At 40.7% G+C, this 14,977-nt stretch overlaps 1 non-coding gene across 1 annotated transcript; it reads left to right on the top strand.

The window, feature by feature from the left end:
* The first annotated feature begins 12,806 nt into the window (after positions 1 to 12,806).
* On the top strand, positions 12,807 to 12,936 carry LOC115869893. The gene has a single exon (XR_004046418.1). It is a non-coding gene; the product is annotated as a small Cajal body-specific RNA 24 (non-coding RNA).
* Positions 12,937 to 14,977: the final 2,041 nt, after the last annotated feature.

The following is a 14,977-nucleotide window of genomic DNA, read 5'->3' as shown; positions in this document are numbered from 1 at the left end:
CAGAACATAGAAAAAGACAGCAAACTCCTGAACTCCTTCTAGTAAGCTATTATAATTTTGATACTGAAACCGGGGAGGGATCCCACAAGAATTGAAAACCACAGAACAAATCCTTAATGAACATTGATGTAAAAAATCCTTAGCAAAATACTAACCAATAGAATACGAAAGTATATAAAACAAATAATCCACATCGACCAAGTGGGATTCATAACAGGGATGGTTCAACATACAAAATACCATTAGTATCATTCACCACATTGACATGCAAAACTATAAGACCCACACGAAAATATTGATAGATGCAGAAAAAGCATTCGACAACATCCAACACTAATTCCTGCTTAAGATACTCGAGAAGAAGAAAAAAAAAAAAGACATTCAAGAAGATAGGAATTGAAGAAAAATTCCTCAATATAAGTTATATATGAAAAACCAACAGCCAATGTGGTAGTCGATGGAGAAAAGATGAACACAATCACACTGACAAAGGGGTCTATACAAGGATGCCACTTGTCCCACTCTTATATAACATCGTACTGGAGGTTTTAGCTAACAGCATAAGGCAAAGAAAAGACATCAAAGGTATTTGCCTGTGGAAGGAAGAGGTGAAACAATCGTTATTTGCAGATGATATGATTTTATATATGGTAAATCCCAAAAGCTCCACAAGGGGAATACTGGAAGCAATAGAGGAGTTTGGAAGTGTGGCAGGATACAAGAACAATAAACAGAAGTCTATCGGACTGCTATACAGATTGGAAAAGACCACAGAAGAGGAGGTCAAAAAGGTGGTACCCTTCACAGTAGCCAAGCACAAATGGAAATATCTAGGAATAAACCTGAATAAAAGAACAAAAGATTTAGCTGATGCCAAGGACTTAAGTGAAGAACGAATGTTTTGAGAGTGTTGAGGGCAGCGAATGTACAAGTGTGCTTTACACAATTGATGTTTGTATTGATTGTGATAAAAGTCGTATGAGCCCCCAATAAAATGATTAAAAAAAAGAACAAAAGATTTATATGAGGAAAACGACAGGGCAGTATTACAAGAAACCAAGAGTGACCTCAACAATGGAAAAATATCCCATGCACTTGGATTGAAAGAATCAATATAGTAAATATGTCAGTTCTGCACAAAGCACTATATAAGTTTAATGCAATCCCGATACAATTACCCTCATCTGTCTTCAATGAAATAGAAAGACTGATTACCAATTTCATATGCAGAGGGAAGAAGCCCCCGATTAGCAGAGAACTCCTCAAGAAGAAGGATACAATGGGGGGGCTTGCTTTCTCTGACTTTAGCACTTTTATACAGCCACAGTGGTCAAAACTGCATGGCATTGGTATAATGACAGATACTCAGACCAATAGAAAATAACTGAAAACCTAGAACTAAAGTCATCAGCATATAGACAACTGATCTTTGATGAGGGCCCGCAAAATATCAAATGGAAAGCAGATACCCTCTTCAACAAGTGATGCTGGAAAAAAATGATATCTACCTGCAGAAAAATGAAGCAAGACCCTTATCTTACTCCGTGCACAAGAATAAAGAATAAACTCAAGGTGGATCACAGACCTCGAGGTAAAACCTAAAACTATTAGGGCCATCAATGAGGGAATTGTGACAAACCTGAGAGCTCTGGTTCAGGGAATACATACGCTATCAGAAATAGGGAAGGACACAAATACAGATGAATCAGAAATTGACAAATGGGATATACTGAAGACAAAACAACTGTGTACATCAGAAGAATTCACCAAGAGAGTAATAAGAGAGTCCATGGACTGAGAAAACAATGACACATTAGCAATGACACATTAAACAAAGGCCTTATTGCTAAAATATAGAATACTCTGCTAGCTTCCAAAAAGAAAAAAACAAAGTGCCCACTGAGGAGGTGGGTAAAGGACCTGAACAGAAGTTTCACAAGGGCAGAAATCCGAATGGTCAATAAACATATGAGAAAATGTTCCCAATCATTAGCTATAAGAGAATGCAAATTAAAACAACAATGAGGTACCACCAAACACCCTCAAAGATAGCCCAATTCATAAAATCAGACAGTAACAAGTGTTGGAGGGGCTGTGGTGACATAGAAACTCTCGTCCACTGCTGGTGGACCTGTAGGTATGTACAGCCACTATGGAAATCGATTTGGCAATATCTAAAACAGATGGATATTGAGCTATCATACAACCCAGCAATCTCCCTACTGGGCATATACCCACAAGAGGAAAGAAACAAACCACAGCCAGACAGCTGTGCTCCAATGTTCATTACAGCACAGTTCATAATTGCAAGGAGTTGGAAACAATCTGAATTTCCATCAACAAATGAATGGATTGAAAAACTGTGGTATATCCATACAATGGAGTACTACGCATCGCTAAAAAGCAGTGATGAACACATGAAGCACATCGCCACATGGGAAGAACTGGAGGAAATTAAGCTAAGCAAAGTAAGACAAGCACAAAAGGACAAGTACAACATGAGTCCGCTGAGGTAAGCTTAAAAAGAAAAAAATGCAAAAGGGTTATAGGGAAAAACATACAAACATTCCTGGGATGAAGTACTGGTAGTATGGCAGGGGCCCAAGATATATATGGTAGCCAACTAAAAAGGAGGGGGAAAAATAAAACAAAAAAGAAATGGCTAGCTGGGGCACAGGGCACTAATCCACCCAAGGGGAAGGTATTGTTTATATCTCCACAGGGAAAGAGGGATCATACTTCAACCCAGTGCTTCAAGACATGAATGCAGTATACTGGCAGGAAGCAGGGAACCAATAGAGAGGTCTGCAGGGCCGGCCCCAATTCCAACTGCATGGACAGCCTCCCCCTCACCGCAGAAGAATGCACTTCAGAGGACGGCATTGAAGCTACAGCTCAGGGAGAGGGACATGTTGGATCAGAGCACACAGGAGCAAATGAAGGGGGTGGAAGAGAGAGTGGAGCACATCCTGACCCACCAAGCCTTGAGGACGTCATCCCCGCTCAGAGTAGCCAATGCACAGATAGGACCATATGGCCAGCCCTACTATGAGACATGACATCCCTTGATTACCCATAGACCAACAGAGGACAACACAGGAGACACAGTGTAGGAATTCCGCCTGATCTGACCTCACCACACCAAGGAAAAACACTAAGGGCATGCAATAGAACAGCAAGGGCAGCAGAGCAAGGAAATCCCAAAGGCATACCAAAAGTAGACCTTGGGGCCAGGGGATGGCATACTCTACTGCAAAATACTCCTAAAGGTCAACAAACAGACCTTGAACTATTTACAGGCTTTTCTTTTTTTTTTTTGTCATTGGTTTTTGTTGTTGTTGTTTTGTTTTCATTTGTTGCTTTGTTTTGCTCTGTCTTGTTTTTGTGAATATTATTATCTCTGCAGGTCTTTCTAGATAAGATAGGCTAGATAAACAATCTGGAGGAGAAAACAACGGGACCAACGGTTCCGAGGGGACATGGAAGAGGAGGAGGTGGGGGGATGGAGGTGGTATTAACAAACTCAGGGACAAAGGAACAACAAGTGATCCAAAATCAGTGGCGAGGAGGGTGTAAGAGGCCTGGGAGAGCTTGATCAAGGGCAATATAACCTAGAGGAATTATTTAAACCCAAATGAAGGCTGAGCATGATAGTGGGACAAGAAAAAAGTAAAAGGAAATAGAGAAAAGAACTAGGAGGCAAAGGCCATTTATATAGGTCTAAATCCAGGCACGTAAAATTATAAATATATTTATATATGATGAGGAGGAAATAGATCTATGTGCATATCTTTATAGGTTTAGTATTAAGGTAGCAGAAAAAAAAAAGGTAGCAGATGGACATTGGGCTTCCACTCAAGTACTCCCTCAATACAAGAACTCTTTGTTCTATTAAACTGGCATTCCGTGATGCTCACCTTCCCAACACGATCGCTGAAGACAAAATGGGTGCATAATCAAATGTGGTGATGAAAGCTGATGGTGCTTGGCCATCAAAAGATATAGCATCTGGGTTCTTAAAGGCTTGAAAATAAAGAAGCAGCCATCTAGCTGAGAAGCAACAAAGCCCACCTGGAAGAAGCACACCAGCCTGTGTGATCATGATATGTGGAAGGGATCAGGCATCAAAGAACAAAAAATCATATCATTGTGAATGAGGAATGTGGAGTGGGGACCCAAAGCCCATCTATAGGCAACTGGACATCCCCTTACAGAAGGGTTGGGGGGAGGAAATGAGCCAGTCAGGGTGCAGTGTAGCAACAAAGAAACATATAACTTTCCTCTAGTTTTTAATGCTTCGTCCCCCCACTATCGTGATCCCAATTCTACCTTACAAATCTGACTAGACCAGAGCATGTACACTGGTACAGATAGGAACTTGAAACACAGGGAATCCAGGACAGATGACCTCCTCAGGACCAGTGGTGAGAGTGGCGATACAGGGAGGGTGGAGGGAAGGGGCACTAGAACAAGGGAACCTATTATAAGGATCTACATGTAACCCCCTTCCTGGGGGACGGACAACAGAAAAATGGGTGAAGAGAGACGTTGGACAGTGTAAGACATGAAAAAATAATAACAATTTATAAATTATCAAGAGTTCCTGAGGAAGGGGACCGGGGAGGGAGGGGAAAAACGAGGAGCTGATACCAAGGGCTCAAGTAGAAAACAAATGTTTTGCGAATGATGACGGCAACTAATGTACAAATGTGCTTGACATAATGGATGTATGTATGGATTGTGATAAGAGTTGTATGAGCCCCCAATAAAATGATGAAGAAAAAAAAAAAAGAAATGCTCAAGATCACTAGCTGTGGCAGTTACATCATCTCCTGTCAACTTGTGAATGGGTGGAGTCTAGCCTGTCAATCAGGTCATAGCCAGTAATGTCTCTGTGTGGCCGAGGCCTTCTCCTAAGGATTCTAGGAACGCCTGTCTTCCTCCCTGGAGGCAAGCATACACTCTCTGCTTCATCTTCCTGATGACAAGTCACTTGGAGATATGCTGATGGAGCCAGAGCCCTGAAGTTGGAGGAGCCATGTGGAGACCCCTGCCAGTGCTGAGATGCTTCCATCTGCACTGCATTCACAAGACTTTCCACCCACTGGCCTGTGATCTTCCTGCATTCAGCAAATTGCTTGTGTTGTGTGAGTATGAAGAGGAGTGTATAGACTGGTAATGGGCATATGTGCTATTATCAGACTTATGGATTTGAACTGGCTGGGCTGGATTGTTTTCTTCATATACAATTAATCTTTGATATAAAATTAACTCTTACATATGAGTGTCTGAATTTATTTCTCTAGTCAACCCAGACCAATACACTAGGCATTCAAGAACGCAAAGAAAAACAACCTCACACCCTCATTGATAACAAAGTTCAAATAAAGAAATAACAAATGCTGAAGAGAATGTGAAGAGACTAGAACCCACATACATTGCTGGCGGGACTGAAAAACTGCAACCACTGTAGAACATGGCACAGCAATGTAGGAAATGGTATGGTGGTTCCTCCGTCAAATAGGACTAGAAGTACCCTTCAACTCAGTAATCTTTCTGTTGGTATATACTTCAAAGAAATAAGGAGCAAAGCAGGAGCAAATATATTCACAGCTACATTTACCACAATGTTAGTTATAATATAACAACTGTGCCCATGTGGAATTTATATGTGGATCAAGAGGCAGTTGTCTAAACAGGAGGGAATACTGCATAGTTTAAAATCATCTATCATGATGGTATCCTCTCACCATACTGTTTTAAAAAAATCATTTTATTGGGGTCTCATACAGCTCTTATCACAATCCATACATATATCCATTTTGTCAAGCACATTTGTACATTTGTTGTCATCATCATACTCAAAACATTTGCTTTCTACTTGATCCCTTGGTATCAGCTCCTCATCCCCTCCCCCCCGCCCTCTTTCCCTAATGAACCCTTGATAATTTATAAATTATTATTATTTTGTCAGGTCTTACACTGACCGATGTCTCCCTTCACCCATTTTACTGTTGTCCGTCCCCCAGGAAGGGTGTTATATGAAGATCCTTGTAATCGGTTCCCCCTTCTCCCCGCACCTTACCCTTACCCTCCTGGTATCACTACTCTCATTATTGCTCCTGAGGGGTTAATCTGTCCTGGATTCCCTGCATTTCCAGTTCTTATCTGTACCCCTGTACATGCTCTGGTCTAGCCAGATTTGTAAGGTAGAATTGAGGTCATTATAGTGGAGGGGAGGAAGCATTAAAGAACTAGAGAAAAGTTGTGTTGGTGCTATACAGCACCCTGACTGGCTTGTCTTTTCCTTGTGATCCTTCTGTAAGGGGATGTCCAATTGTCTACAGATGGGCTTTGAGTCTCCACTCTGCACTCCCCCTCATTCATATTGATATGATATTTTTTTTGTTTTTGGTTCTTTGCTGCCTGACACGTGGTCCAATGGACACCTCATGATTACACAGGCTGGTGTGCTCCTTCCATCTGGACTTTGTTTCTTCTCAGCTAGATGGTCACTTGTTTATCTTCAAGCCTTTAAAACCCCAGACGCTATACCTTTTTATAGCCGGGCACCATCAGCTTTCTTCACCACATTTGCTTATGCACCCATTTTGTCTTCAGTGATTGTGTCAGCAAGGTGATCATCACAGAATGCCAGGTTAATAGAACAAAGTGTTCTTGTGTTGTCTCTCACCATACTTACTCAATTTGTATGCTGAGCAAATATTCAGATAAGCTTTATTAAATGAAGAAATTGTAGCATTAGGATAGAATGAAGACTTATTAACTTGTGATATGAAGATAATAGAACCTTGGTTGCTGAAAGCGAAGAGGACTTGAAGCCCTCATTGAAAGATCAAGGATTGCAACCTTTAATATGGCTTACAACTTAAAGAAAACAAAAATCCTTAGAACTAGACTAATAGCTAAGATCATGATAAATGGAGAAAGGATTGAAGTTGCCAAGAATTTCATCTTTCTTGGATCCACAAAAATGAATTGATGCATTTGAATCATGGTGCTGAAAGAGACTATTCAAAGTCCCAAGGACTTCCAAAGAACAAGCAAATCTGTCATGGAAGAAGTACAGCCAGAATGCTCCTGAGAAGACAGGATGGCAAGACTTTGTCTCGTGTACTGAGCACATGCTATCAGGAATAGACCAGTCCTTGGAAAAGGATACTGTACTTGAAAAAATGAAGGGATATGAAAAAAGAGGAATATCCTCAACCAGATGGATTGACATGGTGGCCGAGTTCTAACTTAACCATGATTATGAGGATGGCACAGGACTGGGCAGTGTTTTGATATGATTTTTAGGTCACAGAATTGAATGACCAGCACTTAAGAACAAGAGCAATTCACAGAGCAATTATCAGGAAGATGGGAACGATCTAAATGTCCATTGGTGGAGGACTGGACAAATACACGTTGGTTCACAAAAACAGTGGCATGCTATTGACAGCTAAACAACAATGATGAAACTGTCACTTCATGACATGCATTTAGAAAATGAGTGAAGTTAGTCAGTCACATAAAGACAAATATTTTATGAGACCACTGTTATAAAAGAAAAATCAAGATTAAAAAATTTCATGCCCCCAAAAAAGACTTTGATGGTTATGGGGGAGGAGGGAAGGAAAAATAAAAATAGAATAGAGATTATTGTTAGCACCTGTTGAGTGGACCTCTGAAAATTTTTAAATTCAGTAAAATATATACAAGACTTATACACAAGCTACAAAATGTTGCTGAAGGAAATAACGAGTCTCTAAATGAGAGTTACATTACATTTATGACTTGGAAGTCTGTATATTATAAAGATTTCAACTCTCCTCAAGTTGATCTATAGAGTCAAAGTCGTCTCAATCAAAATCCCAGATAGCTTTTGTTGTTGTTGTTGAATGTGACAAAGTCATGACTCAAAATAAACTCACTGCCATTCAGTTGATCCCAATTCACTGTGACCCTATAGGGCAGAGGAGAACTGTCCTTTTAGGCTTTTGAAATTTTAGATCTTTATGTTAGCAGATAGTCTCATCTTTCTAGTGGACTGATAGGTAATAATGGAGAGAAAATTAGAGAGGTGTCCCAGGAAGGTATCGACAAATCGTATAGCTGTGTAAACACCACAATCAAGATAAATAAAATTTTTATAATCTTTAAATGTTTCTTCATGCCTCTCTGTAGTCAATCCTCTCTGTGATGTTCTACCCATCACAGGCAATGGATTTACAGACTGTCACTCCAGTTTTTGCCTTTTCTAGAATGTTTTAGTGTTCCCTCCCTCCCTAGCCTTCATTGTTTACTCCCTAAGCCCCCTTTCCCTATCTATCACCCACTCCACACCCCTATATTCCCTATAAACTCTTGTATCAGTTATTATCACTATGTATCCACTCTGCCTATGCTTCACAAACTGGGAAACCAAACAAACAATTAAAAAAATTGAAGTTAGGTGGTAAGGATAAAATAATAATAATATAAAGACAAAAATACAAATACCAATAATGAGTAGGAAAGAAAAGAGCCCTATCAACCTTCAAAAAACCAGAGAAGAAGTTTCTGTCATGAAGCAAGTAAGAGATAGTTGCACCAAGAACAAATTCAGGTCCGGTCTATAGGGAGGTCAGCTGGCCAGTGTCAAGTTTTGTCCAGCACCATCAAGATGGCAGTGGTCTCTGCCTGATAGTAAGACTGTTGGAGCCGCGCCTGTGGCGAGAAGGGATCTGCTTGCTGCCCAGTCTGACTAAATCACGGGTGCGCAATATGTTGATCGCGATCTACTAGCCGATCATAAATGTAGTGTGGGCAGATTGTATGGCATTAAAAAAATAGATGTAAGCCTATCATCAATTCCGTCACTTAATTGACATACAGCGCAGCCAATCAGATGCAATCTTAGGTGTCAAACACATGCATGCGCAAACAACTGCACTAAATGCAGCAAAACTGACAAGCTAAGGTATCGCCAATTTTTAGACCTTGTTTTTTTTTCTCTTAAACGTAAGAAAGGGTATTAAAATGAATGGGGGAACTGGACCAAGTAAAAGAGAAAAATGTATCACTTTCATATGGAATGGGAGATTTTGACACTACAAGCCTACATTCAGCTGAAGTCCAGAGCGCATGAACAGTTCTGGAACTTACTCACAGAGGGAAAGTACCCAAACATGAGAAAATGCATTACCTCCTTGACTGCATTATTTGGCTCTACTTATTTATGTGAGTCAGCCTTTTCCCACATAAAGATCATTAAGTCCAAGTACCGTTCCACCATGACTGATCATCATTTGGAAGTGTGCTGGAGGCTGGCTGTCAGCAGCTACTGTCCCGGGCTATGCATCTCTGGCTCATTCCATTCAGTGCAAGTTATCAGAGTAAACTCAGGTCATGACAAAAAATGTACATAGTTAATTGTGTTGTGTTGCGCAATATGGACTCATGTGGTTATGCAAGGTACATAAACATACAGTGTACATATAAAGAATTCTCAATGCACTTTTGAATAAATGTAATAAATTAAAAATATATACATGTTTTGCATTTTTGTAGTTGGTAGATCATTTTGACTTGATCATTTTATAGGTAGCTCGCATGCTGAAAAGTGTGAGCACCCCTGGACTAGATACTCTGCAGATGGGTTTTGGGCTTCCACTCTCCTCCATAGCCTCCTACAAATTGGGCATTCATAATTTCAACTCTGATACTTTTCCCTTCCCCATATTCAAACTTTGTGATTGTCATGCCTGGATCACACAAGCTGGTGTGCTTCTTCCATGGGGACTTAGTTGATTTCTTGCTTAGATGGCTGCTTGTTTGAATACAAGCCTTTTAAGATCCCAGACACTATTCAGATTGATAGCCAGGCACCAAAACCTACTTTCTTCACCACACTTTGCTGGAGCACCCTTATCTTCAGTGATCCTTTCAGCAGGGCCATGCTATCAGAATGATCTGTTCTTTAATTGGGGAGAGAGTGAAGTAGGAGCCCAGACTCCATCTGCTTGTCCATGGAGTTTGCTTGTCTCTGGTTTACTTTGGCGAACGTATTATGACAAAGCCCTGTAAGACCAACTGCATCAATAGCAGCCATAAGCTAACCAGCAAGCAAGCGCAAGCAGGAAAATAAAACCCCATATAAACAAAGAAATGCAGCATTGCAAATCACCCCCTTGGGGTGTAAGTCGATTGCACTATTATCAACATCAATTTCCCCAATGACCCAGCACCCCAGACACTGTGGGTATGAGGAGTCTATGCCAGTCCAGTTCCACCTTCAGGTGCAACCCACGAGTTTTTGCCCCACCCAGTCCAATCTTCCATTCAATTGGGCTCTGTTGACCTTAAGTATGGGGATTGATGTCAGGGGGGACCTTCCTGAATCAATTGTTCCAATTGCAAATGGGTCATTGTCTGTCGTGCCACTGCAAGGTGGGCATCAAGGTACTACATCTATGGTGATCTTGAGTTCCTTTCCAATGGACACCCACTGAGCCAGGATTTCTCCCCAAGGTCTCTCCCACAGTCCTGGGCGGCCACTTTCTGCTTCCTCTCCCATCCGAGTCCCCCAGTCCTCAGTCCAAGGGTGCAGGCAGCTTCAAGGCAGGGTTCAGTTCATTCAGCCGGGCCTCTTTGTTAAGTCCTTCCGGTGCAGCCCCTGTGTTATGCCATGCTGCCGGCAAGGTCAGCTTTCATGATCATCCTGGTGCTCAGTCCATGGAGTGGTTCACTGAAAGTTGGGTAGAAACATATTTGTAGCATCTATCCAGGAACACACAATCTGGCCCATTGTCCCCCGAGGTTCCCCACACTCATTGTTTAGCATCCCTTCCCTGCTGTGAGGCTACTTCTCCCCAATCACCCGCCATACTCACCAAGAGACCTACCAGCGTCTCCTCCACAATGGAGCTGGTCCCCTCTTCTAGTCTTGGCTTGAATTCCCGGAAAGCTGCTCTTTCCATTCCTGTGGGGGCCCACCGATAGGCCCCAGCCTAGTTTCGATGTTGTATAGCCTCAAGTGGATGATCATCTCCCAATTCTCCCCTCTTGAAGGAGTGACCCCTTCCCTTGTGCTCTTGTGAAGTGTGCACAAGGGAAGTGACTTTTGGTTCATGGTTCATCTCAACTTTTGTTCAGGATGTGGTTCCTAAGATTTGTTTACTTGGTGTTTCTTCTTATAGTAGTGGACTCATACAATACTTGTTCTTTTGTGATTGACTTACTTCACCTAGCATCATGGTTTCCAGGTCCTTCCCTGCCATGTGGTGTTTCGTGTTTTCCTCACTGTTTTTTAGGGATGCATAGTATTCCATTGTTTGTGTGAACTGTAGTTTCTTTATCCGTTCTTCCACTGTTGGTTATTTGAGCTGCTTCCAGTTTCTTGCTATTGTGAACTGTGCAGCCATGAGCAAGGAAGAGTACCCCTCCCTTCGTGTTGTGTCTCATTTCTTTAGGGTACATGTCTAATAGTGGTATTGCTGGATCATATGGGATTTCAGTTTCCAGTTGCTTTAAGTATCTCCCTATCATTTTCTACCACGGCTGTATAGCAGTTTATATGAGTTCCAATCTCTCACATCCTCTCCAGCATTTTTTGGTTTTAATTTGGGCTAGCATTATAGGTCTAAAATGGTATCTCATTTTGGTTTTAATTTGCAATTTCCTGATGGCTAGTGATTCTGAGCATTTTTTATATGTTTGTTAGCCATTTGTATTTCATTTTTTGGTGAACTGTCTATTCATATCTTTCTCCTATTTCTTAATTGTGTCTCATTATTTTCTTATTGGACTGTTGTAGAGGTATGTATATTTTGGTAGTTAGCCCTTTGTCCAGTGTGTGATTGGTAAAAAAAATGTTTCCCAATCTGTGGGCCCCTGATCAAGTCTTTTGATGTGCATAAGTGATGTAATGTCAGCAGGTCCCAATCATCTATCTTGTCTTCTGCTGAATATACCTCCCCTCTCCATTATACTTGGTCGTCTATGTATGCCCTGCAACAGGGCCCTTAAGTTTGTTCCAGCCTTCTCCTGGATGATCCTTAGAGCTTTGGGGTTTACATGTAGGTCTTTAATCCATTTGGAGTTTGTTTTTGTGGGGAAAGGTATGGGTCTTGTTTCAGTCTTCTGCACATGGAAATCCAGTTTGCCTTATACCATTTGTTGAAGTGGCTGTTTTTCTCCCATTGGATATTTTTATATACATATTTTTGTCAAAGATTAGATGATTATAGGCTGATGCATTTGGGTTTCCTGTTCTGTCCATGTATTTCTTGTTAGACCAGTACCAGGCTGTTTTGACTACTGGGGCTATATAGCAGGTTTTTAGGCCAGGCAGTGCTAGGCCTCCTACTTGGTTCTTATTCATAAGAAGCTCTTTGCTTATCCTTGGTCTTTTGCCTGCCCATATGAAGTTGGTAAAATTAGTTTTTCCATTTCCTTAATGAATTTCTTTGGGTTTGAATTGATATTGCATTGTAGCTACAGATTGTTTTAGGTAGTCTTGTCATTTTCACACTATTAAGTCTGTCTGTCTATGAGCATGGTATATTCTTCCATTTATATAGGTCCTTTTTAGTTTCTTGTAGTAGTGTGCTGCCGTGTTCTCTGCATAGTTCATCTGTTGCTTTAGTTAAGTTTATTCCTAAGTATTTTATCTTCTGTGTGGGTTATTGTAAATTGTATTGATTTATTGTCTTCAAATAAATCTAATTGGAGATATAAAAGAGATCAAACAAGCTACCCAGAGAAACAGAGCCCAGGAAGAAGCACATGAAGCTACAGGAACATTTCATAAGAGATGAGTGTGGACATGTATTCTTATTCAGTTTCTTCTCAAGGTGAAGATAACTCTTTATAAATGTCCTAGAGAAATATAGTAGCTTTCTGGTCACCCTTTGCAAGTAAAAAGGGTGGATTGTTCCACTACTGACACTTACAAAAAAACAAAAAAAAAAGAGATGAAGATCTTCCTCCAGAGTTAACACAGAACGAAAGCCTTCAGCTAGAGCTGTTGACCTGAATCCAGGCCTCTAGCCGCCTAAACTATGGGAAATAGATTTCTGTTGGTTCAGGTCATCCACTTGTGGCACTTTTGTGATACCAGCACTAGATAACTCGGAGAAGAGGCAAAGAAATAGAGATGCACAGTTAAGGGAGTTCTTAACTGTAATTAGAGAGATTAGGAAATTGGGTGGGTGGGTAATGAGATCCTTTTTGATTTTCTATAATCCTGTGTGTTTCAAAACTGCAATAAAATACTAAAAATCTACTTTCTGATCATTTGCTTCAAGCTGACCAATTTCAGTTTTATAGAAGAAAATCTGCTTAGCAAAGGCCCCAAGAAACATGAAGTAGGTGACAGAGCTGGCAGTGTGGATTTTCAGTTTTCAGTGTAGATGTCTTGGTTCTCGAACTAGGCTTACACACCAGAGTGGTCTTTGTCAAAAACCAAACCAAATTCACTGGCATCAAGTCAAGTTGGACAGGGTAGAACTGCCCCTATGAATTTCTGAGACTTTAACTCTTTATAGGAGCAAAAAGTCTCATTTTCCTCCCAAAGAGCAGCTGAGGGTTTGGAATTGCTGAACTTTCTGTGAGCAGCCTAGTTGCACCCCCTCCGTTCATCTTGAAGAGCCTGTTTGCAAGTTGAAAAGCTGGGGATGTTGTTGTGATGTTTGAATGCGATGATATATGTGGAATCACCTTGTAAATGCTAGTGTCATACTGAAACATATTGAACATTAATATTCTTATGATAATATTTTTGGTTAAGGAAATCAAACACAGTATTCACTTTTGGGGGGAGCAACCTCCCATTTGCTACTGTTAAAAATTTCAGTTTCTTTTAAACTGGTTTGTTCATTATGGCACTTTTGTTTTTCTTAACCCAGGACTGAATACCTTCCCAACTGAATTTAAAGGAGAGATGAAATGGAGTTATGTAAGCTATGTTCAAATGAAGATGAAAGAGAAGAAGAGAGAACTGCTGAAAATACTGATGTTTTCTTGAACAGCCAAACGAAGGATCCAGCTTTATTGTCCTAGTGAATTAACTAATACTAATCTGAGAAATTGTAGGTGCTATGAAATGCCCTAATTATGGATTTTCTTTAGCGATCATGAACTGCTTTCTGTTTTAAGCATGAGAAGCTGATTGGACATTCAACCCACAGAAACACTGAGAACAAATTTACCATTAAATGGCCTATTCACATACTGCTATGATATCATATTGTTGCTTCACATTTTCTTCCTATTAACAAATATCCTGAATTCTTTTAAATAAATGAGAATGAAGTCCAAAGTAACTGAGTCCCAGTTTGTTTGTAATTCAAGAACTAGATAGTTCTAGAAACTCATCCTTCCCCCCCACCCCCACCCAAACTCACAGACTTGAGTCGATTCTGACTCATAGGACCTTATTGGAAAGCGTTCAGGTCATGAACTTATAGTGTATTGGAAAAATGGACAAAATAATTAATCTGAAAAATGACAAAGTCAAGTAAGAGATGAAAGAGGATGGTGTGGAAGGGAAGACTATTCTGTATGTTTTCCTAGGATGGATAGGGAAAAAAACCACACCAAACTTTTCTAAAGGGGATGATGTGTGAACAAAACCCCAAATAATATAAAGGAGTGAGCCTTGAGGTTATAGGGATAAAAAGTAGACTGCTTATGAAGAGCATTAACAGCCTTAGAGTTTTAGCTAACTCTTGAGTGGAGAGTGGACACTGGTGAGGGAGAGATGGGCTCTTCAACTCACCTTCTCCTTGCCTAACGAGTTAGTGCCATCGACTCCTAATTGCTCAGCAGGGTCTGTTCCTGCAGTGTATGTTCAATCACCTTATAATTTTTATTCCATTCCGTATGATAGTTATTGGACGTGAACTCCAAAATGTGGGGAGCTAACGTTCACTCCGTAGGGGGGCCTGGCATTTAGAAAGCACTCCTTACGTGAGTGAATTGAAAAGACTGG

The sequence above is a fragment of the Echinops telfairi genome, unplaced genomic scaffold, assembly GCF_000313985.2.
Source record: "Echinops telfairi isolate 266 unplaced genomic scaffold, ASM31398v2 ScPeMD7_60;HRSCAF=208, whole genome shotgun sequence".
In the NCBI taxonomy this organism is placed as follows: domain Eukaryota; kingdom Metazoa; phylum Chordata; class Mammalia; order Afrosoricida; family Tenrecidae; genus Echinops; species Echinops telfairi.
Note: the sequence above shows the minus strand (reverse complement) of the source record. Positions and strands in the feature narration are given on the sequence as shown.